The sequence below is a fragment of the Scyliorhinus torazame genome, chromosome 1, assembly GCF_047496885.1.
Source record: "Scyliorhinus torazame isolate Kashiwa2021f chromosome 1, sScyTor2.1, whole genome shotgun sequence".
Lineage (NCBI taxonomy): Eukaryota > Metazoa > Chordata > Chondrichthyes > Carcharhiniformes > Scyliorhinidae > Scyliorhinus > Scyliorhinus torazame.
The window spans coordinates 42,608,986-42,636,848 of NC_092707.1; the positions used below are offsets into that span (position 1 = coordinate 42,608,986).

General features: G+C 49.9%; 1 protein-coding gene across 6 annotated transcripts in view; it reads left to right on the top strand.

Moving 5' to 3' along the window:
* Positions 1–27,863, top strand: part of ttc28 (tetratricopeptide repeat domain 28) — a 1,212,158-nt gene that overhangs the window by 777,429 nt on the left and 406,866 nt on the right. The window lies entirely within an intron of this gene.

Here is a 27,863-nt window from a genome sequence, read left to right on the forward strand (position 1 = left end):
CCTAATGCAGCTCAAAGTGGTGCACATAGCGCACCTGACCAGAACCCGAATGAGCAGGTTCTTCCCGGAGGTGGAGGACAAATGTGAGCGGTGCCAGAGGGGCCCGGCCAACCACACCCACATGTTTTGGGCTTGCCCCAAACTTGCTGGGTTCTGGGCAGCCTTCTCCGAGGCAATGTCCAATGTTGTGGGGGTGAGTGTGAAGCCATGCCCAATAGTGGCAATCGTTGGGGTATCGGAGCAGCCAGAGTTACACATGGGGAAGGGGGCCAACGCCCTTGCTTTCACTTCCCTAAATGCATGCCGGAGAATCCTGCTCGGCTGGCGATCGGCAGCACCTCCCACAGCTGCAGACTGGCTCTCTGACCTCTCAGAATTTCTCCACCTGGAGAAGATTAAGTACGCCACCCGAGGGTCAGAGGAAGGCTTCCTGGATACTTGGGGGCAGTTTGTCGGTCTGATCCAAAACCTGTTCGAGGCCAACAATGAGGAAATGAAATGAAAAATGAAATGAAATAAAAATCGCTTATTGTCAGAAGTAGGTTTCAAATGAAGTTACTGTGAAAAGCTCCTAGTCGCCACATTCCGGCGCCTGTTCGGGGAAGCTGGAACGGGAATAACCTAATAAGATTTTTAAAAAAAACAAACACCAAGATAGATGAGTAACCAAAAGACTGCGCAACCGGGGCGGCGGGGGCAGGTAAACCACGAGAGATGATCCCACTCTGTCCGGAAAATAAAAAGAGCAGCACAGCCGAAGCCGGGGAGGGGGGGTGGGGAGGGTGGGGGTGGGGGGCAGGGGGAGGAACCATAGACCGATCCAGAGGGCAATGAAAGGCACGTAGGGTCAGTTAAACGAAGGACAAACTAAACCTCTGTATAATAAAGGAAATTAGTGCAGGCGAGAAAAATGTGCTGTGTATACACAACTGCTTATAAATATGAGAAATGCCAATAAAAAGATTTTTTTAAAAAACAGCACCAGCTGCCAGTCTCTTTAACGCTAACTCAGGCCCCAGTGGTTTGAATGCCCATTGGGCTGGGAATTTCTCAGAATTCGCACCAACCGAGTGCATGTCCTGAATTGCTCCCTGAATAGCGCACCCAATGGGAACAGGAACCAAACACCAACCAGCTTCAGTGTCAACACTTAGTTTCGAAACGGAGAATTTCACCCAATGTAAAGGAAAGGGTACAATTCTAAATGGGGTACAGGAGCGGGATGGGCTGGGTGTATATGTGCATAGATCATTGAAGGTGGCAGGTCAGATTGAGACAGAAGTAACTAAAGTGTATAGGATCCTGAGCTTTATTAATAGGGGCATAGAGTATAAGGGCAAGAAGGTTATATTGAACTTGTATAGGACATTGGTTCGACCTGAGCTGGAGTACTGCATCCAGTTTTGGGTGCTACACTTAGGAAAGATATGAAGGCATTTGGAGAAAGTGCCTAAAAGGTTCACAAGAATAGTTCTAGGCACGAGGAACTTCAGGTATGAAGATAGATTGGAGAAGTTAGGACTGTTTTTCTTGGAGAAGAGAAGGCTGAGAGGAGATTTGACAGAGGGATTCAAAATCGTGAGGGGTCTGAACAGAGTAAATAGAGAGAAACTGTTCCCACATGTGAAGGGATTGGCAACAAGAGGGCAAGGACTTAAAGTAATTTGCAAAAGTGATATGAGAGGAAAAAACGTTCTCACGCAGCGAGTGGTTAAGTACTGGAATGCACTGCCTGAGGTTGTGACGGAGGCAGGTTCAGTCGAAGCATTCTGTAATATCCTAACAGACGGACGACCACCAGGTCACAGTCAATGGGGAATTAGATTGTTATTTGACGAGGAAGAATATGTAGAGTTATGGGGAAAAGGCAGAGGCGTGGCATTAAGTGAGTTGCTCTTTCGGAGAACCGGTGACGCGGAGGGCTAAATGACCTTCTTCACCGTAACAATTCTGCAATTCTGTGAAATGAGAGAGTGTTAAAGTGATTTGTCTGGAGTATGTGAGACTGTTAGCCAGATTTACGCAGAGTTAGGAAGACTCCATAGATCTTTGAAAATGGTGGCTGGAATCCAGATAAGGAAGTCCTACCCGCATCCCGTCTCTGACAGATCAAATTTCTGCCGGTAGGGGAAAGGGGGCAGGATGTGAACCACACAGGAGGGAAAGCTAAACTCAGTCCGGTCATTTGAGCTGTGCTGAGTTCAAACAGACCCCATTTGAGTGGTTCAAGAGCCTTAAGAGTTACAAATTGCTGAAGAAAATGGCAATGCTTTTAAATGGTGAATATGGTTTGTCTAACTGTCATGATATAAAGTTTTTTATATGACCTGAAAAGAGGCTGCAGCTGCCAGTGAAAGTTTCAAAAAATAATTATTTTATGTACTGCTTTTATTGACAGACATAAGTTTAAAAAAAGACATTTCCATCTCGTCCAGCAGTTTCAATAGAGCTTTTTATTGACATTTCTGCAAGGGCTATCATTATGTCATTGTGAATGCTTGGCTGAATTTCAAAACCTATAATTATCTTAGCAGGTTTTCTGAATTCACTGTTTGATTGTTTAGAGCATCTATTCAAGGATTAGCTGTCTTTAATGTGGGGTCCAATGTGAGGTTTGTTTTTGGAAGCAAACATCTGAATAGGTTTTATGAATGGGAGTGGTTTTTACTATCACGTGTGTAGGCGTGAGGGCTGTATTAGATTGTTAGAACTTTTTTTTCATCTCCACATGGCCCCTGCGGACTGCTCATCGTGAGCACTGGGTGAGTGGCGAGGTGATGGTATGGAAAGTATGCGGAATCTTGGGGGTGTGTTCAGGACATGAGTTGGATGGAGAGTTGAGGGATCATGGTGGTTGTGAGGGATTGTGAGGGGTGAAGACTAGAGGACCTCACAACTTCTGGAACAACTGGAATAATATCCCAGAGAATTGCAGCATGCTGTCTAACCAACCCGCTTCAGCACTCGCATTCCCCATACCCGCTTACGCATTCCTTCCGGAGTTTGTAGACCCAAACTCTATCCTGCGTCTGGCCCAACCCCACCATCCTCCCAAAGTAAAGAAGTACTTTTTGACCAAAGTGGGTCTGGCAAATCGTGAAATCTCCCGACTCGGACCATTTGCTTCGGCAGCCGGAATATGGCCCGATGAAGTGTTGAGAATTGCGGGAAATTAAGATGAAAATATTAAATTGGGATAAAAGGAAATAAAGCAGGGAGATGCGTGAAGAGATGTTGAGATGCAAATTCGCATATCAGTGAGAAAAGCAAGTGACTAGAGGAAAACAATGGGGGTAAAGAAAAGATCACTTCAAAATGGGGAGGTAAGGAAATCAACACATAAACAAAAAGCCAACTTCACAGGTTGGATAACGTCAGAGGGAAAATGACATATCGATAGCAGAACGACTGGGGGAGAAAGGTAGATAGGGCCAAACACTGATCCAGGTTTTGTCATTGCCGAAACTGAACTCGATTTTCCCAATGTGGCTACATAACCCGTGCATGGTATTTATTTGCTGGATTTAGCTTGTGGAGTTTTACAATATTAGATAACATTTGGGAACAAAGGGGCACCTCAGAGTTCAGGCAACGCAGGTAGTTGAAACCAAGGGGTAATTTCCTGTAATACTGCGTGTGTATAGCCGTCAGTGTGTCCTCCTTGTATGCGTTCTTTTTCTTTTAAGTTCACAAATATTCTTCATTAATTGTTCCCACAATGACTGGACTATTTCTTCCCGGGTTCACATATTTTTCTCACAGTATATCAAATTCAAAATATGCACCACGACTTCCGATTGCGGCTATGCGGAGCTAAGTCGCACGTTCGGCAGCTCCCGACAGAACCGGACTTTTGGGCGCTTTTTAGGGCCCCCAGCGGCATTTGTTCGACGGTTCCCAGTGTGGGAAGGTGATAGTAACATTTCCCCGGCACTGTATGGATTGGACCAGGAGTGGAGCGGTGAAAAAAGTAGTTTTGGAGCAGCGAAAAGTGCGAGGGAGGAAAACCAAGATGGCGGCGGGTGGAGACCAGGCATCGTGGGCGCAATGGTCGCAGGAACAGCAGGAGTTTCTCCAGCGCTGCTTCACGGAATTGAAGGCAGAGCTGTTGGAGCCGATGAAGGCTTCGATAGACAAGCTGCTCGAGACCCAGAAGGCCCAAGGGGCAGCTATCCGGGAGGTGCGACAACAGGCCACGGAGAACGAGGACGAGATCTTGGGCCTGGCGGTGAAGGTAGAGACGCACGAGGCGATGCACAAGAAATGGCAGGAGAAGTTTCGAGGACATGGAGAACCGGTTGAGGAGGAAGAACCTACGGATTCTGGGTCTCCCGGAGGGAGTGGAGGGGTCGGATGTTGGAGCATACGTGGTCACAATGCTGAACACGTTGATGGGTGCGGGGGCCTTCCCAGAGCCCCTGGAGCTGGAGGGGGCCCACCGAGTCCTGGCGAGGAGGCCCAAGCCCAACGAGCCGCCGCGGGCGGTGCTGGTGCGGTTCCTCCGCTTCGTGGACAGGGAGTGTGTCCTAAGGTGGGCAAAGAAGGAGCGGAGCAGCAGGTGGGAGAATGCAGAGGTCCAGATATACCAGGACTGGAGCGCAGAGGTGGCCAAGAAGAGGGCCGGGTACAATCGGGCTAAGGCGGCTCTGCATCGGAAGGGAGTGAAATTTGGAATGTTGTAGCCGACGCGACTGTGGGTCACTTTCAAGGACCGCCACCACTACTTTGAGATGTTGGAGGAGGCGTGGACCTTTATCCAGGCCGAAAGGTTGGACTCGGATTGAGGGCCGGTTGCGAGGGGATGTCGAGAGGGGATTGATGTGATTGTTGTGTTTTGGGGGATGTTCTGTTCTGTTTGGTACTGTTCTTTCTGGGTGCTGGTGAGAGTGTGGGCGTCGGTGGTTGGATGAGGGGGCCCCATTGGGGGGAGGGGAGACCCGAGGTGGGGGAGCTGGGATCAGGCCGCAAAAGGGAACGGGGCCGGCTTGGTTGAAAGCGAGTTTTTTTTTCCGCGCTAGGGAAGGGGGCGGGGTCAGGGGGAGGGGTGGTGCTGGAGAGGAGCGCCCGCTGATGGACAGGAGGGGGAGGGAGATTCTCACACTGGGGGGGGGTCGATGGAGTGGCGGGAGCAGCCGGGGTCAGCAGGAGTCAGCTGACTTACGGAAGTGCTATGGGGGGAGCAACGCAGCTAGAGGGGGCCCAGCTTGGGGGGGGGGGGGGCGCAACTGGAAACTGGCTTGCTGCTGCATTGACCAAAGGGGAGCTGGAGCCTGAAGAGAGAGTCGGGGCAGGGGTCTGCCGCTGGGGGAAAGGAGAGTGTGGGAGGCGCGGGCACGTGGCTGGCCTAGAAAGGGAGATGGCTAATCGGCAGGGTGGGGGGGTGGGTAGCTCCCTGATCCAGCTGATAACTTGGAATGTGAGAGGCCTGAACGGGCCGGTCAAGAGGGCCCGTGTGTTCACGCACCTGAAGGGACTGAAGGCAAATGTGGTCATGCTCCAGGAGACGCATTTGAGGGTAGCAGATCAGGTTAGGCTGAGAAAGGGGTGCGTAGGGCAGGTTTTCCACTCTGGGTTGGACGCAAAGAATCGAGGGGTGGCGATTTTGGTGGGGAAGCGGGTATCGTTTGAGGCGCTGAGCATCGTGGCAGACAATGGAGGTAGGTACGTGATGGTGAGCGGTAAGCTGCAGGGGGTGCGGGTGGTCTTGGTGAATGTGTATGCCCCGAATTGGGACGATGCCGGATTTATGCGGCGCATGTTGGGCCGGATTCCGGACCTGGAGGCAGGGAGCTTGATAATGGGGGGGGACTTTAATACAGTATTGGATCCAGCATTGGACCGCTCTAGATCCAGGACGGGTAAGTGGCCGGCGACGGCCAAGGTGTTGAGGGGGTTTATGGACCAGATGGGAGGAGTGGACCCTTGGAGGTTTGTCAGGCCGGGGGCCAGGGAATTCTCTTTCTTTTCTCACGTCCATAAAGCCTACTCCCGGATTGACTTCTTCGTTTTGAACAGGGCGCTGATCCCGAGGGTGAAGGACACGGAGTATTCGGCCATAGCCATCTCAGACCATGCCCCGCACTGGGTGGAGCTCGAGCTAGGGGAGGAGAGGGACCAGCGCCCACTGTGGCGCCTGGAGGTGGGTTTGCTGGCGGATGAGGAGGTGAGCGGGCGGATCCGGGGGTGCATTGAAAGATACCTAGAGGTGAACGATAATGGGGAGGTGCAGGTAGGGGTGGTCTGGGAGGCGCTGAAGGCGGTGATTATGGGAGAGCTAATCTCCACTAGGGCCCACAAGGAGGGGAAGGAGAGGAGAGAGAGGGAGAGGTTGGTGGGGGAGATTTTAAGGGTAGATAGGAGGTATGCAGAGGTCCCCGAGGAGGGACTACTCAAGGAGTGACGAAGCCTCCAGGCCGAGTTCGAAACTGTTATCTACTAAGAAGGCGGAGGTGCAGTGGAGGAAGGCGCAAGGGGCGGTGTATGAATACGGGGAGAAGGCTAGCCGGATGCTGGCACATCAGCTTCGGAAGCGGGTGGCAGCGAGGGAGATTGGGGGAGTTAGGGATAAAGGGGGGAACATGGTGCGGAGTGCGGTGGGACTAAATGGGGTATTTAGAGACTTCTATGAGGGGCTGTACAGGTCTGAGCCCCCAACGGAGATGACGGGGCTTGGGGCACCGGTAGGGCCGGAGGAGCTGACTAAGGGGCTGGGCGGGGCCAGATGGGTTCCCGGTGGAATTTTACAGGAAGTATATGGACCTGTTGGGCCCACTACTAGTGAGGACTTTCAATGAGGCGAGGCCCCCCCCCCCCCCCCGGACGATGTCCAGGGCGCTGATCTCGCTGATCTTGAAGCGGGACAAGGACCCTTTACAGTGTGGGTCGTATAGGCCAATCTCGCTCCTCAACGTGGATGCGAAGCTGTTAGCGAAGGTATTGACTACCAGAATTGAGGCCTGTGTTCCGGGGGTGATCCACGGGGACCAGACGGGTTTCGTGAAGGGAAGGCAGCTAAACACCAATGTGCGGAGGCTCCTAAATGTAATCATGATGCCTGCAGTGGAGGGGGAAGCGGAGATAGTGGCGGCTATGGATGCGGAGAAGGCCTTTGATAGGGTGGAGTGTTGGTACCTGTGGGAAGTGTTGAGGAGGGTCGGGGAGGGGTTCGTTACTTGGGTTAGGTTACTGTAAGAAGTCCCAGTGGCGAATGTGGCCACAAATCGGAGGAGGTCGGAATACTTTCGGCTGTACCGGGGGATGAGGCAGGGGTGCCCCCGAACCCCCCCTGCTATTTGCGTTGGCAATTGAACCTTTGGCGATGGCTTTGAGGGAGTCCAGGAACTGGAGGGGGCTAGTGCGGGTGGGGGGGAGGAACACCGGGTATCACTGTATGCAGACGACCTGTTACTGTATGTGGCGGACCCGGTGGGGGGGGGATGCCGGAGGTGATGCGGATCCTCAGGGAGTTTGGAGACTTTTCCGGGTATAAGCTCAACATGGAGAAGAGTGAGCTATTCGTGATACACCCAGGGGACCAGGGAAGGGGGATAGACGAGCTTCCACTGAAGAGGGCGGAAAGGAGTTTTCAGTACCTAGGGATCCAGGTGGCCAGGAGCTGGGGGGCCCTACACAAGCTCAACTTGACCATGCCGGTGGAGCAGATGGAGGAGGAGTTTAAAAGGTGGGATATGCTGCCACTCTCCCTGGCGGGTAGGGTAGAGTCGGTGAAGATGACGGTGCTCCCGAGGTTCCTTTTTATATTCCAGTGCCTCCCCATCCTGATCCCTAAGGCCTTTTTTAAGCGGGTCAGCAGGAGCATCATAGGGTTTGTATGGGCGAAAAAGACCCCGAGGGTGAGAAGGGTGTTTCTGGAATGGAGCAGGGACAGAGGAGGGCTAGCGTTGCCTAATCTGTGTGGGTACTACTGGGTTGCCAATGTGACGATGATACGCAAGTGGGTAATGGAGGGGGAGGAGGCGGCGTGGAAGAGGCTGAAGATGGCGTCCTGTGTGGGCACGAGCCTGAGAGCGCTGGTGACGGCACCGCTGCCAATCCCGCCGACAAGGTACACATTGAGTCCAGTGGTGGGGGCGACCCTCAAAATTTGGGGGCAGTGGAGACGCCACAGGGGGGAAGCAGAGGCTTCGGTGTGGTCCCCGATCTGAGAGAACCATCGGTTTGTCCCGGGGAGAATGGATGGGTGGTTCCTGAGCTGGCACAGGGCAGGTATTAGAAGGATGGGGGACCTGTTTATAGATGGGACGTTTGGGCCCCCCCCTAGAAATGCCTTCAGGTACATGCAGGTAAGGGCGTTTGTAAGACGGCAGGTGAGGGGATTTCCGCTGCTGCCAGCACGTAGGATCCAGGATAGGGTGCTCTCGGGGGTGTGGGTTGGAGAAGGCACGGTCTCGACGATCTACCAGGAGATACAGGAGGAGGAGGAGGCCTTGGTGGCGGAGCTGAAAGGTAAATGGGAGGAGGAGCTGGGGAGGAGATAGACGAGGGTATGTGGGTGGACGCTCTGGGTAGGGTAAATTCTTCCTCCTCTTGCCTGATACAATTTAAGGTTCTGCACAGGGCGCAAATGACAGGGACAAGGCTGAGTCGGTTTTTTGGAGTGGAGGACAGATGTGTGAGGTGTTCGGGGAGCCCAGCAAATCATGCCCACATGTTCTGGGCGTGCCCAGCGCTGGATGGGTTCTGGAGGGGCGTTGCGAGGACGGTGTCTAAGGTGGTAAACACCCGGGTTAAGCCGAGTTGGGGGCTCGCACTATTTGGGGTATCGGACGAGCCGGGAGTACAGGAGGCGAAAGAGGCCGGTATTCTGGCCTTTGCGTCCCTGGTAGCCCGGTGGAGGATTCTGCTACAGTGGAAGGATGCGAGGCCCCCAAGCGTGGAAGCCTGGATCAGCGACATGGCAGGGTTCATTAAATTGGAGATAAAATTTGCCTTAAGAGGATCTGTGCAAGGGTTCTTCAGGCAGTGGCAACCGTTCCTAGACTTTCTAGCGGAGTGTTAGGAGGTGGTCAGGAGCAGCAGCAACCCGGGGGTTACTATTGTGTTTATTATTGTTTAATGGGGGGCTTGTATATTGGGGGAATACGTGACATAGCTATTCGATGTTTATTATGTGTTCTTTGTTTTTTCTTATTTTTGTAAGTTTGTTGAAAATTTGTAAAAAATTTGAATAAAAATATTTTTTTTAAAAAAAGAAAATATGCACCACTAAGAACCAGGGCTCCAAGTTACCCTTCTGGGTTTTGGGACACTCTCGTATCCAACACCTGGGAGGTTCTTAACAGAAGTAAGAAGTAAGAGAGTATTGGAGAGAGTTACACCAGGAGGTTGGTGTCTATCAGACACAATTACGATGACAGGCATGAGGTAAATGAGGCAGTTGCAGTGAGACAGCTATGGTGCAGCAATATGGTTCAAATACTTTCTTACTGGTGAGGGAAACGTAAATAATATCACAAAGTACACCATAAAGGGAGACGAAGTGCCGGGGGTTTGCAGAACAATCTTTGGTGTGCAACTGCTGGTTCCGGCATCATATTTAAAGTCAAGGAGGAAGTTCAATCCTTGACAGCCAGTATTTAATGCCAACACATGCTGCTGTAATCAAGCGCCCTGCACTGCCAACTCTGCTAATCTGAGGTGAATCTGTTCTTTGTTTTGGAACTCCTGTTCAAACCAATTGCATTTGCATTTCCTTAGATATTTGGAACTCCTGTTACTGTTTCCAGGCTACACTGTCACAAGAATACGTTTTTTCCCCAACGTACAAATGCAGCTTCGCTAACCAATGCCGGTTACTGAGGTGCAAAGTTGGCACAGCAATCCAATTCAATTTAATTTTTTCTGTCCACAATTTTCTGGCTGGTTACATTTTGCGCTCCAGAGTACTTGCTCACATGTAATGCTGAAAGCCTAATTAAGGGTGCAGAATGCATATAAGAATGTTTGAATGGTTACCTGGCACAATTTCCTGGCTTTTGTATTCAAAGTGTTTGTTTTCCTTTCCAAGGCAGTTTAGAACCTGTGCAAGGGAAAACTCCATTGGCAAGTGAAACATTGGAAGGAAAACAAGCTTTCTCTGACCGTCTTTATGTCAGACTATTTCAGTATTTCTGAAATGTTTAATTAATATATATTTTTGGAATATATATTGCAATAAGGACAAATAACATTGCAGTGTTTTTCTTTATAAATGCGTTGGAAAGGTAGTCCATCACTTTGAAGTTGATTTCTGCTTGACACCTGGTGGCGGTAGATTCGGAACTTAATCAATTCTTTGTGGCAGACTCAGTAATTATGGGCTGGATTCTCCGGTCTCCCGGTTGCGTGTTTCTGGGCCATGCGCTGACGGCGGGATTCTATTCTCCTGCCGCCTGTCAAGGGAGTTCCCATTGAAGTCACCCCACGACGCCGGGAAACCGGTGAGTGGGGGTGCCTTGCTGTCGGGAACAGAGAATTCGGGCCGTATGTCTGAGCCAGGCAGGTACACGGTATTCTAGCAGCCTGGAGCACTGTTGATAGTTGTTGGCCGATGTGCTGAATTTTTTTATGGGGCCTGAAGGAGCAAATCTATAAAACTTTGAGCAGTGAAAACCTAACATTGTTCTGCAGAGTTCTCGCTTGTCAAAATTCAGAAAATGCTTTAAGGCTTTTTTGAAAACCTTAGTTGCTGCCAACCTGTGCTTGGGCATGTTTGACTTTTATGGTTTGTCCCTAAGAGGAGTGACTCTACATTCCACATAAACCAAAGAAAAACTCAATTTCTGTGGATTTCTCATTCGAGGTTTGGAGCCTGGGGATAACATGTGGCTGATCAAAAAAATTAGAATTTTATAGAAGAATTACATTCAAGTGTTTTTTCAAAGTATTTGTTAGCATCTGCTGGATGTTGAATATAAATACAATGATATTATTTTGTGGTTAAAGTTGTTAAGGAGATGTTTGGGGCATGGTGACTGTGAGAAGCTGTCTGAATCCTATTGGCTGGGGACTAATGACTATGCCATAAATATTTTAAGTTTATTGACAACTTGTGATGAACGGTTACTGTAACACTGTACCCTTGTCATCATGTAAGGTGATGTCCCTTTTAAGACCGGGCTTGGAACCCTGGGGAACTTCGCCTCCGGCTCCGCCCATCTGGGAGTCGTATATAAGGGGCCGCCTTGTGGGCGGCGTAGCTGTTAGCACACGTCTCGGCACCAGTCTAGTTCTTAGTTTATTAAAGCCTTCTTTACCGTTTACACTCTAAGCGTCGTTATTGTGGGTACTACAATTTAATAAACTAAACTACATCAGGATGGACGCAGGCCTAAAACCAGAGAAGCTCAACCTGGAAGCACGGACACCGGAGGCAAAGGAAATTTTTAAATACTGGCTTCGATGCTTCGAGGCTTATCTGGACTCCTCAGAGACTCCCATCCTGGGTCCGCGCAAGCTGTGTCTACTCCACGCCCGGGTGAGTCACAGAATCTTCGCCACGCTCGAAAAGGCGACGACTTATGAAGAGGCGGTCGAGCTACTCCGCAAGCGGTTCGTCAAGGCTATCAATGAGGTGCACGCCAGGCATCAGCTCTGTTACCTGCCGGCAGTGCTCGTGGGAATCGCTAGACGAATTCGTCGAAAAACTCACCGTGCTTGCCAGGGACTGTGAGCACCAGGATGTGACAAGGGAAGTCCATAGGAACCTGCACATCAGAGACGCTTTTGTGTCCGGCATCCGCTCGACCTACATCCGGCAGCGGCTGCTCGAAAACGGGGCAAAAGATCTCCAGGACACACTAATGCTCGCCTCCTCGCTGGAGGTGGCCCAACATAACTTGGGTACGTACCCCGCGGACTCTGCGAGCCCCCCCCCCGGACTTACTCAGACTCAGCCATATTACAGGCCTGCGCCACGCGGCGAACCGCTCATCATGGCGGCACACCATGCTACTTCTGCAGGCAGGGTCAGCACCCATGCCCACGTGCCCAGCCCGCTCCGCGATCTGCAGCGACTGCGGGAAGAAGGAGCATTTTGCGAGGGTCTGCCTGGCCAGACCCAGGGGCCAGAAGAACAAAGAACAGCCGGCCCGAAAATCAGGCTCTCAGACCCGCAGGTCTCGCAATGCGGCTGCGCACCGACCCGACACGCCCCCTTCTGACGCGTCATGTGCGAATCATGGGAGAGGCCACCTTGTCGGTGGCCATCTTCTCGACCCGACACGTGCAGCCGACGGCGGCGGCCATTATACGAGTCCGACTCTGCTGAGGACGCCGACTACCCGCGAGTGGGAGCGATCACCCTCGACCAAACTCGGCCAAAACACCTGCAGAACTCTATGATGCAGGTCCAGGTCAACTGGTGTGACACTGCATGCCTCTTCGACTCCGGGAGCACGGAGAGCTTTATCCATCCTGAAATGGTAAGGCGCTGCTCCCTGCGCACCCATCCCACGTCCCAAACCATAACCCTCGCATCCAGGTCCCACTCAGTACAAATCAAGGGGTACTGTATCGCGGATCTCTCGATCCAGGGCGCCACGTACACCTGTTTCAAATTTTATATCCTTCCCCACCTCTGTGCCCCCCCTGCTGCTCGGACTGGATTTCCAGTGCAGCCACCGAAGCCTGACACTGAAGTTCGGCAGACCCTTGCCCCCCCTCACGGTATGCTGCCTTTCGCCACTGAAAGTCGCATCCCCCTCGCTATTCGCGAACCTCACTCCCAACTGTAAGCCCGTCGCCACCAGGAGCCGGCGCTACAGTGCCCAAGATATGACCTTTATCAAGTCAGAGGTCCAGCATTTACTGGGAGAGGGGTCATCGAGGCTAGCAACAGCCCTTGGAGAGCACAAGTGGTGGTAGTCCGGTCCGGGGATAAGAAACGGATAGTCGTGGATTATAGCCAGACCATAAACCGATTCACGCAGCTTGATGTGTACCCCTTCCTCGCATCGCAGAAATGGTAAATCGGATTGCCCAATACTGAGTATTTTCCACGGTCGACCTCTCATCCGCCTACCACCAGCTCCCCATCCGACCAAAAGACCGCCCCTATACTGCCTTCGAAGCAGCCGGCCAGCTCTTCCACTTCCTTAGGGTCCCCTTCGGCGTCACAAATGGGATCTCCGTCTTTCAAAGGGCAATGGATCAAATGGTGGACCAGTACGGTTTGCGGGCTACATACCCGTACTTGGACAATGTCATCATCAGGACCATGACGCAAACCTCGGAAAGTTCCTCCAGACCGCCCGGGCCCTTAACCTGACCTATAATAAGGAAAACTGCGTTTTCCACACAACCCGGCTAGCCATCCTCGGCTATGTCGTGGAAAACGGGGTCCTAGGTCCCGACCCGGACTGCCCCCTTAAGGAACTCCCCCTCCCCCGGATGGACTTATGATGGCACTTCATCCCCGCCGGACTCTTTTTTTAAACAGGGGGTGAATGTGATGAACGGTTACTGTAACACTGTACCCTTGTCATCATGTAAGGTGATGTCCCCTTTAAGACTGGGCTTGGAACCCTGGGGAACTCCGGCTCCGCCCATCTGGGAGTCGTATATAAGGGGCCGCCTTGTGGGCGGCGTAGCTGATAGCACACTTCTCGGCACCAGTCTAGTTCTTAGTTTATTAAAGCCTTCTTTACCGTTTACACTCTAAGCGTTGTTATTGAGGGTACCACACAACTCAAGAATACAAAAGAACAAACAACATGCTAAAAACCGTCATGAAAATAAGTAATATGCAAAAAGCATTTACAGACACCACCAAAAAAATACAAAATCATCAGGTCTCAAGCAAACCCCTGACCCCAGTGGTAGTCCCACATCAGCGAAAAGACGCCCAAACGAGCGGCACAAACCACGGGAAAAGGACACACTGGTGCCCTGCCCTAACTGCAGCCCCACATTGGGGGAAAGGCACCCAAATGAGCAGCTCAGACCACCGGAATAGGAAACACCAATACGTGGTGGCATGGCAGAAGAGAGGGAGAAAACCCCCTTTACAAAAAAAAAATCGAAGACAAAATACAGAAACTCCACAAAGCAATTAAGTACAAGGTGAAACTGCCAGCACTCAAGCCAGCATACCTACCCCTCCCCAGGCTCCAGCAACAGCCCCACGTCGGTGAAGAGGTGCCCGCAAGCAGCTGAATTCATTGGAAAAGGACAGGCAGCGCGCGGTTGAGGAGAGAGAACACCCCTACCCCTCACTAGCACCGGGAAGGATCCCTCAACCCCAGTGCACAGAAGCAAGAGGGCCGCAATAGGCGAGCACCCAGCCGCTAGGTCCAAAATAACAATACTTAACAAAAATACAATAATAACTATACAATCCCCAACAATAAAACAAAACCAGCATGAGTACAAACAGTTCACATAGTCAATTGGGCCACCGCCCTGCTGCTCTCGCACTTCAGCATCGGTTCCCAGACACCATCCAGTCCAAAACTGCAAAAACAAGTCTGTTCTCCTCCACATACAGCCCAGCAGCAGGCCAACCAAATCCGCTCGTCGCTCCACTCCCAAACGATAAGCAGAAAGGCAGCTAGTAACAAGTACGAGTCCCAGGCATGACAACTGCAGCCAGGCAACTCCATTCTCCCTTTCTGCTGCAAGCAACTTTTCCTCCATCTAACTGGTTGTAGCACTGATTACACTTGCTGTAGTCCAGGCTTCAAAGTCCAGAAAAGGCAGCCAGCATACAGAATAATAAATCAGGTCAGGGAGCAGGTTTACAGACAGAAGCAGCTCAGAGACCGGTCCCCCACCAACACCTCAAGATTGTGAGCTACTCAGGTGGAGTGTGAGCACCCTCAATGAGGGGGGTGGGGAAATCAATTAGCAGTTGCACCTGTATAAATAGAGCTGTCCAGTGTGGTACCAGTTTGAGCAGGAAGCAGTGGTGAACTACTGCTGCTGTGTGTATATTATTGTAAATAAAATTATTTTATGTTGACTCGTCAAACTCTTGCTGAATTCTTCGTGTGGCCAACTTATTGATCGTCAGATTTCCGATATTTCAACAATGCAACCGTGATCACGTTATTTTCTCAGTCTGATGGTATTTTCTCGCAGGCAGCTTGACCTGTTCCACTTCCCTCATCAGTGCTTCCCCAGCCAACCAGTGAGAGTGATGTATATAAAAACATCAAGTGAAGAGATGATAGGATTTGGCAGTCAGTCTCAAAGGCCTGAAAATGGAGAATAACTGCCTGGGTGTAGCCCCCAACAGAATCACAGAACTGTTAAGGCGCAGAAGGAGGCCATTTGGCCCATTGTGTATGCACTGGCCATCCAAACGTGCATCATGGTTTAGTGCCATTCCCTTGCCTTTTCCCCACGCCGCTTAACATTGTTTCTATTCAAGTCTAATGCCCCCTTGAATGCCTCAAATGAACCCGCCTCCACCATGCAGGTGGGCACCATAGGGCAGCACGGTAGCATAGTGGTTAGCACAATTGCTCACAGCTCCAGGGTCCCAGTTTCGATTCCGGCTTGGGTCACTGTCTGTGCGGAGTCTGCAGATCCTCCCCGTGTGTGCGTGGGTTTCCTCTGGTTGCTCCGATTTCCTCCCACAGTCCTAAGACGTGCAGGTTAGGTGGATTGGCCATGATAAATTGCCCATAGTGTCCAAAATTGCCCTTAGCGTTGGGTGGGGTTACTGGGTTATGGGGATAGGGTGGAGGTGTTGACCTTGGGTAGGGTGCTCTTTCCAAGAGCCGGTGCAGACTTGATGGGCCGAATGGCCTCCTTCTGCACTGTAAATTCTATGATAATCTATCCTTCCAAGCAGTGCTTTTAAGACCAGAACCACTTGTTGTGTGAAAACATTTTGACATATTAGCCTATGAATCTGGACTGAAAGGAGAGCCCCAATTTTTATTTGGACAGGTGCAGGGGGAAATGGGGAAAAAAGTACTGGACATGAACATAATTTTAAAAAGAAAGTTGCTGACTACTAAGCACCATGCTACTTGATTGCTTGATTATATTTTTCCATTTTTATATTTCCTATGTAGTTAATTTTTCCATTCCTGCTCTATTGTACCTGAAGTGAAAGGGCTGGGAGATCCCACGCCTGTTTATCTCTCACAATCCTACTGATTGATCGATTATCTGGAGTCACGTGGGTTGATATTTCTCTCTAAAATAGCATTTTAGTTCAACAACCATCAGAAGAGTTGCGCGAATCTGTTGCAGACCACCTGTGTCAGCAATTTGCATTCTTTCACTTGATTTTGTTTATTTCATCAAAGAATCATAGAAACATAGAATCCCTACCGTGCAGAAGGAGGCCATTTGACCCATCAAATCTGCACCGACCCTTTGAAAGAGCACTCCACCCAAGCCTACTCCCCCACCCTATTCAACCCCTTAACCCAATCTTAGGACACTAAGGGGCAATTGAGCATGGCCAATCCACCTAACCTGCACATCTTTGGACTGTGGGAGGAAACTGGAGCACCCGGAGGAAACCCACGCAGACACGGGGAGAAAGTGCAAATTCCAAACAGTCACCTAAGGTCGGAATTGAACCCGGGATCCTGGGACTGTGAGGCAGCAATGCTAACCACTGTGCCATCGTGCCGCGTTTAAATGGCAAGGAATCAAAAGAAGACTGAATGAATGAACAAACTTGCATTTATATGGAGTTATTTACAACCCAGGACATCCCAAAGAAATTTACAGCTAACAAAGTACTATTGAAGTATAGTGTAATGTAGGAAATATAGCAGCCACATTGCGCACAGCAAGCTCCCACAAACAGAAAATGTGAGCAGATCATTTTGTTTTGTCATGTTTCTTGTGAGATGAACACTGGACGGAGCATCAGGAAGAACTGCCAACTGCTCTTGCTCAAAGTAGGGCCAAGAGGGCAGAAAGGGGCCTCGGTATACATACGACAATCTCTCTGACAGTGCAAGCTCAGGCACAGAGAGAAAGTGCAATCTCCACAGAGACAATCACCCAAGGCTGGAACTGAACCTGGGTCATAAGACCATAAGATATAGGAGCAGAATTAGGCCACTCAGCCCATCAATTCTGCTGCACCATTCAATCATGGCTGATATTTTTCTCATCCCCAATCTTCTGCCTTTTCCCCATAACCCCTGATCCCCTTGTTAATCAAGAACCTATCTATCTCAGTCTTAAAGCTACTCCGTGATTTGGCCTCCACAGCTTTCTGCGGCAAAGCGTTCCACAGATTCACCCCCCCTCTGGCTGAAGAAATTCTTCCTCATCTCGGTTTTAAACAATCGTCCCTTTAGTCTAAGATGTTGTCCTCTGATTCTAGTTTTTCCTACAAATGGAAACATCCTCTCCATGTCCATCCTATCCTGGCCTCGCAGTATCCTGTAAGTTTCAATAAGATCCCCCCTCATCCTTCTAAACGCCAATGAGTACAGACCCAAAGTCCTCAACCGTTCCTCATATGGCAAGCTCTTCATTCCAGGGATCATTCTTGTGAACCTCCTCTGGACCCTTTCCAAGACCAGCATTTCTTTGCTTAGATACGGGGCCCAAAACTGCTCACAATACTCCAAATGGGGTCTGACCAGAGCCTTATACTGCCTCAGATGTCCACCCCTGGTCATGTATTCTAGCCCTCTCGACATAAATGCTAACATTGCATTTGCCTTCCTAGCTGTCGACTGAACCTGCACGTTAACGAGAATCGTGAACAAGGACTCCCAGGTCCCTGGTGCTGTGAGGCAGCTGTGCACTGTGCCACCGAGCCTTTCATGTCAAGTTGGAATATACGCTTCCCCGTCACAGTTTATTTTCAGGTCTCTGCCTCTCCTAACCTAGCTGCAAGGAGGTTGATTCAATCTCTGCCTAACTACAGATGAACATCTTGAGAAAATGGCAAAGAAAAGCCATTCAAAGTTTCACTTAGCTCTTTCAATTAGTGCTCCACTTCTTTCCATTTCTCCTGCCCTAGCATTCTAGAATATTCTTCATTTCCAAAATCTTTTCACCTCCCATTATAAAGGATGTTGTAGTCTCTGCCTCAGTAGCTACCTGATAAAGCACTAGGCTCATAATATTGTGTGAAAAAAATCATCTAACTTCCTTCTTTGCTCTGGTGACAATCCTCGCTAACAATTCCACAGAAAAGCTACAAGCTTTTAGATCTCGCCCCTCCCTTCCCTCTTTCTGCACACTACTTCTTGAATCTTGTCAATAAATCCTTTTTGCTCTCGAACAATTATCTAATTTCTCCTCAATTGCCGCCACTATGCCGCATCAGGTTTCACATTCTCATCACACATTAGTAAAGCGGGTTCTCCTGAACTTTTCATTGGATTGACTATCTTGGGCAGGATTCTCTGACCTCCTGCCGGGCCGGAGAATTGCCGGTTTTGGTGGGGGCGGGAATCGCGCCGCGCAGGTCAGAGGCCGCGATTCTCCGGTATGCGATGGGCCAAGCGGCCGTCCGATTTAGGCCGGTCCCACCGGCGTAAATTAGACCTGGCGCTTACCGGCGGGACCTGGCTCTGCGGGCGGGCGCGGGGGGGGGGATCTGGCCCCGGGGGGGTGCCCCCACGGTGGCCTGGCTCGCGATCGGGGCCCACCGATCCGAGGGCGGGCCTGTGCCGTGGGGGCACTCTTTCCCTCCGCACCGGCTGCTGTGGACCTCCGCCACGGCCGGTGCGGAGATGAACCCCCCTGTGCATGCGCTGGGATGATGCCAGCACACACTGGCGCTCCCACGCATGCGCCAACCCGCGCTGGCCGGCGGAGGCATTCCGGCGCCGGCCTAGCCCCTGCAGGTGCGGAGGATTCGCACCACCCTCGGCGCTGGGACCGCCCGCCCCGCCAAGAAGGGAAGAAACCCACTCCTTATATTTATGGCTCCTGGTTCTGGTCTCCTCCGCAAGCGGGAACAGCCGGGGTGATTCTCCGGGCACGTTTCCCGCTATGTCGGGAGAATAGCAGGAGAATCCCTGAACGGGGTTTGTACCTTTCACCAACCAGTGCGCGATGCTCCCGGCCTGCTGCAGCAGAGGTAATCTGGTTCACACCCCCGCTTGGTGTGAACCAGATTAGCATATTTAAATGACCATTTAAATATGCTGGAATGGTTTGAAGCTGGATTCTCCCAGCTTCTGTATCCTTTCCTCCCACTGGCACAACGTGACACCGGCAGGAATCATTACTGGACTGCATTATCGACGACCAGACGTGGTGAATATGCCAGGGTGGGGAATGGGGGAGTGTGGTGGGGTGGGGGTGGGGGTCTGAGATTGGAGCCCTTGGGGTGTTCTGGACATCGCAATTCAGTATTGGCACTGCCATGGTGCCAGGGCGTAATGCCAGGTTGGCACTGCCAAGGAGAGGAACTGAAAGGGGCCAGGACATGAAGAGATGGGGCATGAAGAGGAGGGCATTTTACAACCTCATAGCAGGGTGTCACTCATCTGAGGAGGTTGATGCTGGTGAGGAAGGTGGGGCACCGAAGTTTCAATGCCGGCGATGTTCGGGGAGTGGTCCTTTACTGTCACATTGAGATTGGGGTGCCCTTTAAAGAGGGCGCCCCGATCTCCGTGAAGCTGGACCTGCTGGTGTGATAAGGCACCATCCTCTCAGCACTGTAGACTCTGATCTTCCAGGACAATGGGACCAGGAGCACTCACTAATGTTCCATCGTAGTCACTGAAACTCCTGCGTCCTCTCTTTGTTTGAGATTTGGGGTAAAAAATGTCGATTCGGGCGGCCCGCCAGCGATTCTCCGACCCGGCGGGGAGGTCGGAGAATTCCGCCCATGTTTTTCAGCTGACCCAGGATTCTACACCCGATCGGGATTCCCAATCTTAGTGGTGGGGAATGGCGGATCGGTCTCAGTCACCGTTGGGGACATTTCCCTCCGTCATCTCAATGCCTACCTAATTAATCCCTTTCATAAGCTTAAAGACCTCTATCACGTCATGCCTGAGACTGCCTTTCTAGAGAAAAGAGCATCAGTCTGTTGGAAATTATACTTACATCCTGAGTGAAAATGTAGCCACTTTGCAGGTCTTTTAGAATGGTGCATCCTCTGTTCAGGAGCTGCGTAACAACAGTGTCTGCGCCAGTTTTAACAAAGCAGACTCTCCAAAAATGGCATGTTCGTTAATTTAGATTGCATTTTGTCAGCAGACAGATGTCTAACACAGGCCTGCAACAGCCTTTGTCCTTGCTCACCAAATATTTCATGAATATCTGTGGTGTTGGTTGCTCTGGTTCACAGATGAGCCAACACAGTTGTATGTGGTACAACTCTATTTTATTTTAACTCTTATATACAGTTTGTTCTGGATACTCTGCACGTGCTGTCTCCCTGAGTGTGTCGTGTAGCAGGTCTGTCCTTGTCCTTGTCTCCAGCTAATACTGTCCACCAGGTGTCGTGTTTGTGCTTTATATGTTTCCTGTCTTTGTCTGTGATTGGTTGTGGTGTTGAGTGTTCTGATTTGTCTGTTGGTGTGTCTATCATGATGTGTGTGTTTGAATATCATGACATCCCCCCTTTTTATAAAGATATGTGCCTACGTGGTTATAAATATAATCGTGTCGTGAGTGCATCTAAGAGTGTGTGTGTGTGTTGTGTACAGCGTGTGTATATGACGTAACTATTTACAATGTCGGGTGCGTCACACTAACAAGGTTGTACCATAACAACACATGAATGCGAGAAAAAAAAACTTGAACAGTGGTCCGGTCAGATGATATCTGGAACGATAAACAACAACAGGTTATAATACAGAAGTGTTTGACTTTTTGAACGTATGAACAGCGTTATAAGTCCAGTCTAATGGGTGACCGCCTCAAGAATAGGCTGGTCCTCAAGCCGGTTCAGCTGTGGAGATTTGGGTTCACACTGGTTCACCTTGGACTGTTGGAGGTGATGCTGTTGCCGAAGTCTCTACTTTTCCATTTGTTGTACTTCGTGCAGTGCTTGGTTTTTCATTCGTGCAAATATAACATTCAACATTTTTGTTAGTGTTGCCTTGGCTGTGGTTTGGTTTACTAAGTTTTTTGCTGGCCAGGTGTATATTGTAGCGCGTTCTAACAGCCTGTAACACAGTTCCTTCGTGTATTTCTATGTGCTGAGATGTTACTGTAGTTAGTTAGGCCTTAATTATCTGCAACTGAACACCTTCGTCGGTTTGTGGTCCTTGAGAACAACCACATATTGTCTCTATAATTCTATCAATTAATTTCTGTAAACAGTCAGATGATGTGCTGACTATGCGGGGACATTTCGACTGGCATGCCAACTCACAAGGGGGAAAATACTTGTCTGCTTCAATAAAGTTTGCCCTGGATTTGACAGGTGGCAAGGTCCTAGAAACAGCCTTAGCTTCTGCATGGGGAGGATTTTAGCTGCTGTGGCCTGGTCACGGGTGGCGATGGAAGGGGCATGATCCGTGGCATCTCCACGAAGTCATCCTTGGGAACCAGTGGAGGATCCAGCGTGGGCGTACGGTTCAGTTGCGAGCGTGGAAGGCGGCGCAAAGCTCGCTGATTGCGCCTACGCACCAATCCATCCGCCCTGCATGTCAGGAACAAGGTGGAGTCTTTTTTCTTTTTATGTTTGTGGTGGACGGCATCTTGTAGCCGTTGGGTCGTTGCCATCGAAGAAGCACCATCACTAATGTCATGCAAGGCGATGACTGTGCCAGATGTGGAAGTTGGCCGAGACCGTGCACGCTGGTTCCGGCCACCTGCTGTGCCGGATGGGCGACTCTGCAGAGAAACGTCGAAGCATGTCGCCTTGGAGAGGGAATTGTTGCTCGCATCAACGTCTGGCGATGGCGCGAATTGGTGTGTCCGTCTTGGACCGCGATCCATTCCCTGTGTCTCCGTGGCAGCCGCCGTCACTCTGAGCGTGCCTCACCGAGGCTGCGACATCGCCCGTCCGGAGCAAGGTCTGGCGTGTGCGAATCAGAGTCGGCGCTTGGCTGCTCCCCATCTGGAGTCCGGTCTGCCTTCCGTCGATGCTCCCCGTCCGGAGTCCCAACAGGTTCACTGGAGGCAGCCGAGATTCCCTGAAGCTGCACTTCTGGAGTCGGAACATGCAGGAATGCACCGACCAGTGGAGAGGCTCGAGCCATCGAGGGTGGAAGCGGTGCGCCGCCACCGCAGTCATCAGTGGTCCCACCGTGTGCGTCGAGTGCCTCGGTACGCACTAGGCGAGGTCTGTCACCTTGCACCTTTTGCATGGGAAGTGGGATGCTGTCGTCACTCGTCTCACATCCCGTGGATAGATCCTCATTAGGAGCTTGCTGTTCACTAGGGTTGGGTAAATTGTCAGAGTTTCCATCTGGTGGTGCACACCATGTCGGTGGACTGTCATTGTCTTGCCGTTGTCCTTCATTTGGGCTTTTCTTCTTTGGAATTTTAAATCTTCCCCCAGACATTGCAGAACCTTGTTTATTACCCCCAAATTCTCCCATATGTATGGTCTCGAATATAGGATCCAATGTTTCTATCGACATTGTACTATTTTCCAAAGAACATTCCGTTTCACTGTTCTTCTCAGGTACCTCATATGTATCTTTGTCTAATGTACATGCCTTCATGGTCTCTGGGTCTGATTTTGCTGGGACTGGCATGGTCACAGTCTTTCTTTTACTGTTCTCAATTGCCCACATTATACTCCCCAGACATAACTGCTTAATCACTGGGGTTAGTGTGGTACAATGGATAATCGGGTCGACCTTATCTGCATCTTCACCATTAGTGGAAAGCACACTTGGTTCACTTGAAACTGCTGCGGGTTTTAAGTTCTTTATCTGGCTACTCGATGTCGGTGTCCTCAGGATTCTTGCTCCAATGTTCTGCTCATTTATCAGTGGAGTGTGTTTAGATTCAATGCAGTTAATGTTCCCCTCAAGGTTTGAAGAGTCATTACTGACTAACTGCTGGTCTCCGAAGTTGGGACTTTGCGGTGTTGTGTTGAAGGGAGACATTTGTCCCTGCTGTAGGTATGATTCAGGTTGTGTTATTTCCATTAACTGAGGATCAATGTCTTGTCCATTTTTTTTTCTCTTACTAAAACACTGGCAATTCTCAGTCTGCTCCTTTTGTGACCGTGCAGCATTATTAATCTCTGTTCGGCTACAATAATTCTGAAGGTCAGCGCATGAACCTTTTTCCTTCGGGCTTGGAAGAGGAGATTCCTTTGGCTTGTCTTCAGTTGGGCTTGAACAGTCATCAGCGCTGTGCCCTTCATTGTAGCATGAGAGACCGTCATGGTCATGCTGCTGTGCAGTGGAGCGTGGCAGGCTGTCATAGCCTTCTTGCTGTTCACGTGAGCATGGCAGACTTGCATCGTCTGCCGCTGGTTGGTCAGGAGAGGTTGCTAGACCCTCATGGTCTTGTTCCTGCAAGGACGGCACATTGGAGTCTTGCGTTGCTTCTATCGTGGAGGCTGTCCACGAGCTCTCTGTGGAGGCTTGTGACACTGGAGTCACTTCTTGTTCGTGCAAGGACTGCGCTCTGGAGTCTTGCGTTCCTTCTATCGTGGAGTCTGTCCACGAGCTTGCTGTGGAGGCTTGTGACTCTGGAGTCACTTCTTGTTCATGCAAGGACTGCGCTCTGGAGTCTTGCGTTTCTGCAATTGTGGAGTCTGTCCACAAGCTTGCTGTGGAGTCTTGCATGTCTTCTTTCATAGAGTCGGGAACGCTGAGCGGGACGTGGACCATGCTCTGTGTGGCAGCAGGGCGCTCTCCGTGGGCTTGCACCGCTCCCTGTCTGTTAATTTCAGGCTGCAGCATCATCCGGTACTGATAAGTTGGGACATCATATCTGCTGGGTTGAAGATCTTCAAATCCGAAAAATGAATCCGCATCTGTGTCGGATTCAATGTGGGGGCCGCCAATGTGCAACTCGAAAGGTTCGTCCGAGTCATAGTCGTATAGGACCACGGAGCTATCATTAGGCTCGCGAGGTCCCGAAACACTGTAAAGATCGTCATCGAAGTATTCGAGGTCGGAATCATCGGCTTGTGCGTAGGTAACTGCTTGTCGGAGGGTTCTTCGGAGGTCAAATTCATCTCCTGGGTCAATTTGCGGCAATGTGCTGTCATTCCAGGTGAGGGAAGGTTGTTTTACAGCTTTAACAGATTTTTGTTTTTTTGATTTGGGACGTTTCCCTTTTAAATTGGATTTGGGACGTTTCCCCTTTAAATTGGTGCGGTCTGGGGCCTCTGACATCCTGACGCTCGGTATGTAGCAAGTAGGAAGCGACTGCGCATGCTCAGATCGCTGTTCCTTTACCGATGGCCATTTTCTTGACTGCGCATGCGCAGCATCTCCCGCATGCGCAAACGAAACTTCCGGTTCTGCGCACTGCTCGCGCAACTGTGCTAGCGTGATACCTTTAGCAAGATGGCCACCGACCTCGACCCAGCCCTCTCTCAGGCCCGGGATTTCGGCCTCTGGGATTTCGGCCTCTGGGAATTTGGGCTCCGGGATCCCGGCCACGAGGTGAGTACTGCCGCTTTTCTTACCTTTACTTGCCGATTGGATTGCGTTTTCTTCACAGTACTTGGAGAATTTGTCCAGGACTGCCTGGTAATCGTACCTTTGCTGCCTCCTGAAGAACCTGAACCTTGTGAATATTTCTCTTGCCCTTGCACCGGCGATGGTGAGGAGAAATTCAATTTTTTCACTATCATCCAGGTCTTGGAGTTCAGCTGCCACCAGGAACAATTCGAACACTTGCCGGAATCGCCGCCAGTTTTCGCGGAGATCGCCGTGGCACTGGAGCGGCTGCGGAACCGGGAGCTGTAACATTTTGCCTGGGCACTGCTGGTTGTCTCTGTACACTGAGGTATTCCGGCAGGTATCGATCCACTCCTGTACCATGTGGTGTTGGGTGCTCTGGTGCACAGATGAGCCAACACAGTTGTATGTGGTACAATTCTATTTTATTTTAACTCTTAGATACAGTTCGTTCTGGATACTCTGCACGTGCTGTCTCCCTGAGTGTGTCGTGTAGCAGGTCTGTCCTTGTCCTTGTCTCCAGCTAATACTGTCCACCAGGTGTCGTGTTTGTGCTTTATATGTTTCCTGTCTTTGTCTGTGATTGGTTGTGGTGTTGTGTGTTCTGATTTGTCTGTTGGTGTGTCTATCATGATGTGTGTGTTTGAATATCATGACATATCTTCTGACTATCATTCCTTTAAATAGAAACAGATGTTGTGTTCTGCTTCTTAATGTAGCATAAGCTGCTTCCTTGATGTATACTCTGACAAAGGAAGGTTCAGACTTGGAGATAGGTTTAACACATTTATTGAACAGTTAACAATTCTCCTATTTGAGTTCAACTCTCCTGCTAATCTTGCTATAGTAACTCAGTCTAACTAACCAGTCTGCTCTAAGCCATGCAGTGGGTGTGATGCTTCTGATCTGCCCCTGTCCTTCTCTCTAAGTGTTGCCTGTGGAAAAGAGAAAGAGCATGTGTGCCCTGTCCTTTTATATGGGTTGCCCCCTTGTGGAAGTCACCTCTGGGTGCCGATTGGTCGTGTCCTATTCTATGTGTTCATTAGCTGTATGTCTACATGTCATGACACCTCTGGTGCTCCCTCTAGTGTTTACTTAGTTGTAGTGTACTTACATTAACCCCTTGTGTATTTACAGTGATGCATATCACCACAACAGACAGGATTAAATTAGAAGTTTTCTTATTTAAGGAAACTGACAAAACAAAACCAGCAGACTTAAAGTTTTAACTGGAGAGTAGAAATGGCTGCAGCGAGAGTGCTCTTTTTCCACTTACGCAGCCCAATGGTTGTCTGTAGCACACATGTCGTACCAACTTTTACACAAGCTTTGTCTGTCAACAGTTGTGCAATTATCTGGTCATCAAAGTTCATGCACGCTGCTGAAAAAGCACCACATTACAAGACTGTGCTAAATCACATGTTTCTTATAGTTGCTTCTGGCAATGCACCTACATTTCTGGTGGCTAACCGCAGGAGTCAATCCATGGCTTTGTAAATAATTTTATTTTGACTGTACATTGCGGAATAATTCTATTTTGGCTGTGTGTTGTGGAATACTCATTTAGTCAAAAGCATCTAGAACGTTCTTTGATTAGGGGTGGCGCTGGTGGAGAAACTAAAAATAATTCATCTAGGAATTCCGAGTATTTGAAGATAATTTTGCCGTGGTGCGGCAGGGTTTGTAAAATTATATTATACGAATGAAAAGCTGATGCTTAGCCATATATGGAGGGATTTTGGTTGTCAGGCATCAGTGTGCTGGTGACCAATCCTCGAGGAACCTTAGGTAGCAGCTCTAAGGGAGAAGGAAAAACAAGAGTTGGAGCATTTAATGTAATTTGTTGCCTGACAGATAAAATGTTATTTAGAGGGGTGTATAGACCTGTCCAAAATATAACAGGCATGTCCATCGTGCAAGATGATAGTTCCAACCCTTTGAGTAATCAGTGACTGAATTTAGGTACTGTCATGATATGCAGGCACACACATAATGATATACAGACAAGCAGCTAATGGACACAGAGAACAGGACATGACCAATAAGCAGGTAGGACACTCAGGGGTGGGATCTGACTATAAAAGACACGAGGCAGTCACACTCCGCTGATGAACAACTAGAGAGTCAGTCAAGGGTGTTGTTACAATCTCACACCTCTACCACGTGGCTACGGGCTAGTCTGGTTCAGTCAGACAGAGTAACCACACTTAAGTTAGCAGAGAGTCAAACTCACAGAGAACTGTGCTAACCGTGCGATTAGTTCAATAAACATGATTGAACTAACTTCAAGGTCTGGAGTATCTTTCTGATCTAAGCTGCATCCGGTTTCACCTACCACGACAGGTAACTTAGCGTACAGTTATCACCAAAATATCGCACCTTCCTCCTCAATGAATGGAATAATCTCCCATATTGCTTTGTCAGTGAGCACGGAAATGATAAGTATCTTACTTCACTTCCCTTGTCAGTTCCAAAAGTTGTCATTAAAATCCTTGTCCGACATTTCGGGACCTGGACAGTTGGGGATTCAGGAAGGCACAGAAGGGAGGGGGAGGAATTCCTGGATAATTACATTTCAAATACAGTCACACCTCAGAGGAAAGCACAGGTTCAAGAGGGGTAAATTCAGCTGTTGCAGTCCATGTTGGATCAAATGACGTGCAGGAACAGGGGGATGTCCTGCTGAAAGGGTATCGGGAGTTAGGCCCTTGCTTAAAAAGCAGGACCTTGAGGGTAATAAGGTTCCTTACCATAAATTTGCATGGCAAGGGATAGTGAATCACCTCTGATTTGCCCTCCCACCCAGCATTAGCACAAATCAGATTTGATCATTTCTGACAGGAGAACATGAAAATGAAATGAATGCATGAAAATTGTTTATTGTCACAAGTAGGCTTCAAATGAAGTTACTGTGAAAAGCCCCTAGTCGCCACGTTCCGGCGCCTGTTCAGAGTGGCTGGTACATAGGGCAAGATTCTCTGGCTCCGCCCACCCGGTGTCTGGAAATTCCCGCCCAAGGTCAGTGGACCATTAGATGGTCTGCGTCCCGCCCGTGGTGATCTTGCGGCGGAAGAATCCAACCCATTGTCTCCCAAACAGAGAATTCCGGCCAGTGTGTTGGATCAGGTACTAAGTGGGGTGAAAAGACTGTGCTCCTTCTTAGTTGCCTCTATTACCTAGCTACCAACTCCATCCTACTCTCTGGCAACTGTCTAAACCAGACTGTTTGTAACCTTGGTGTCATATTTGATCAGTGGATGTGCTTCCGAACACATATTTGTGCCATCACTCAGGCTGCCTCTTTTCCACCTCCATTACATTTCCTAAATTATCCCATGTCGCAGCTCATCTGTTACTGAGACCCTCTTT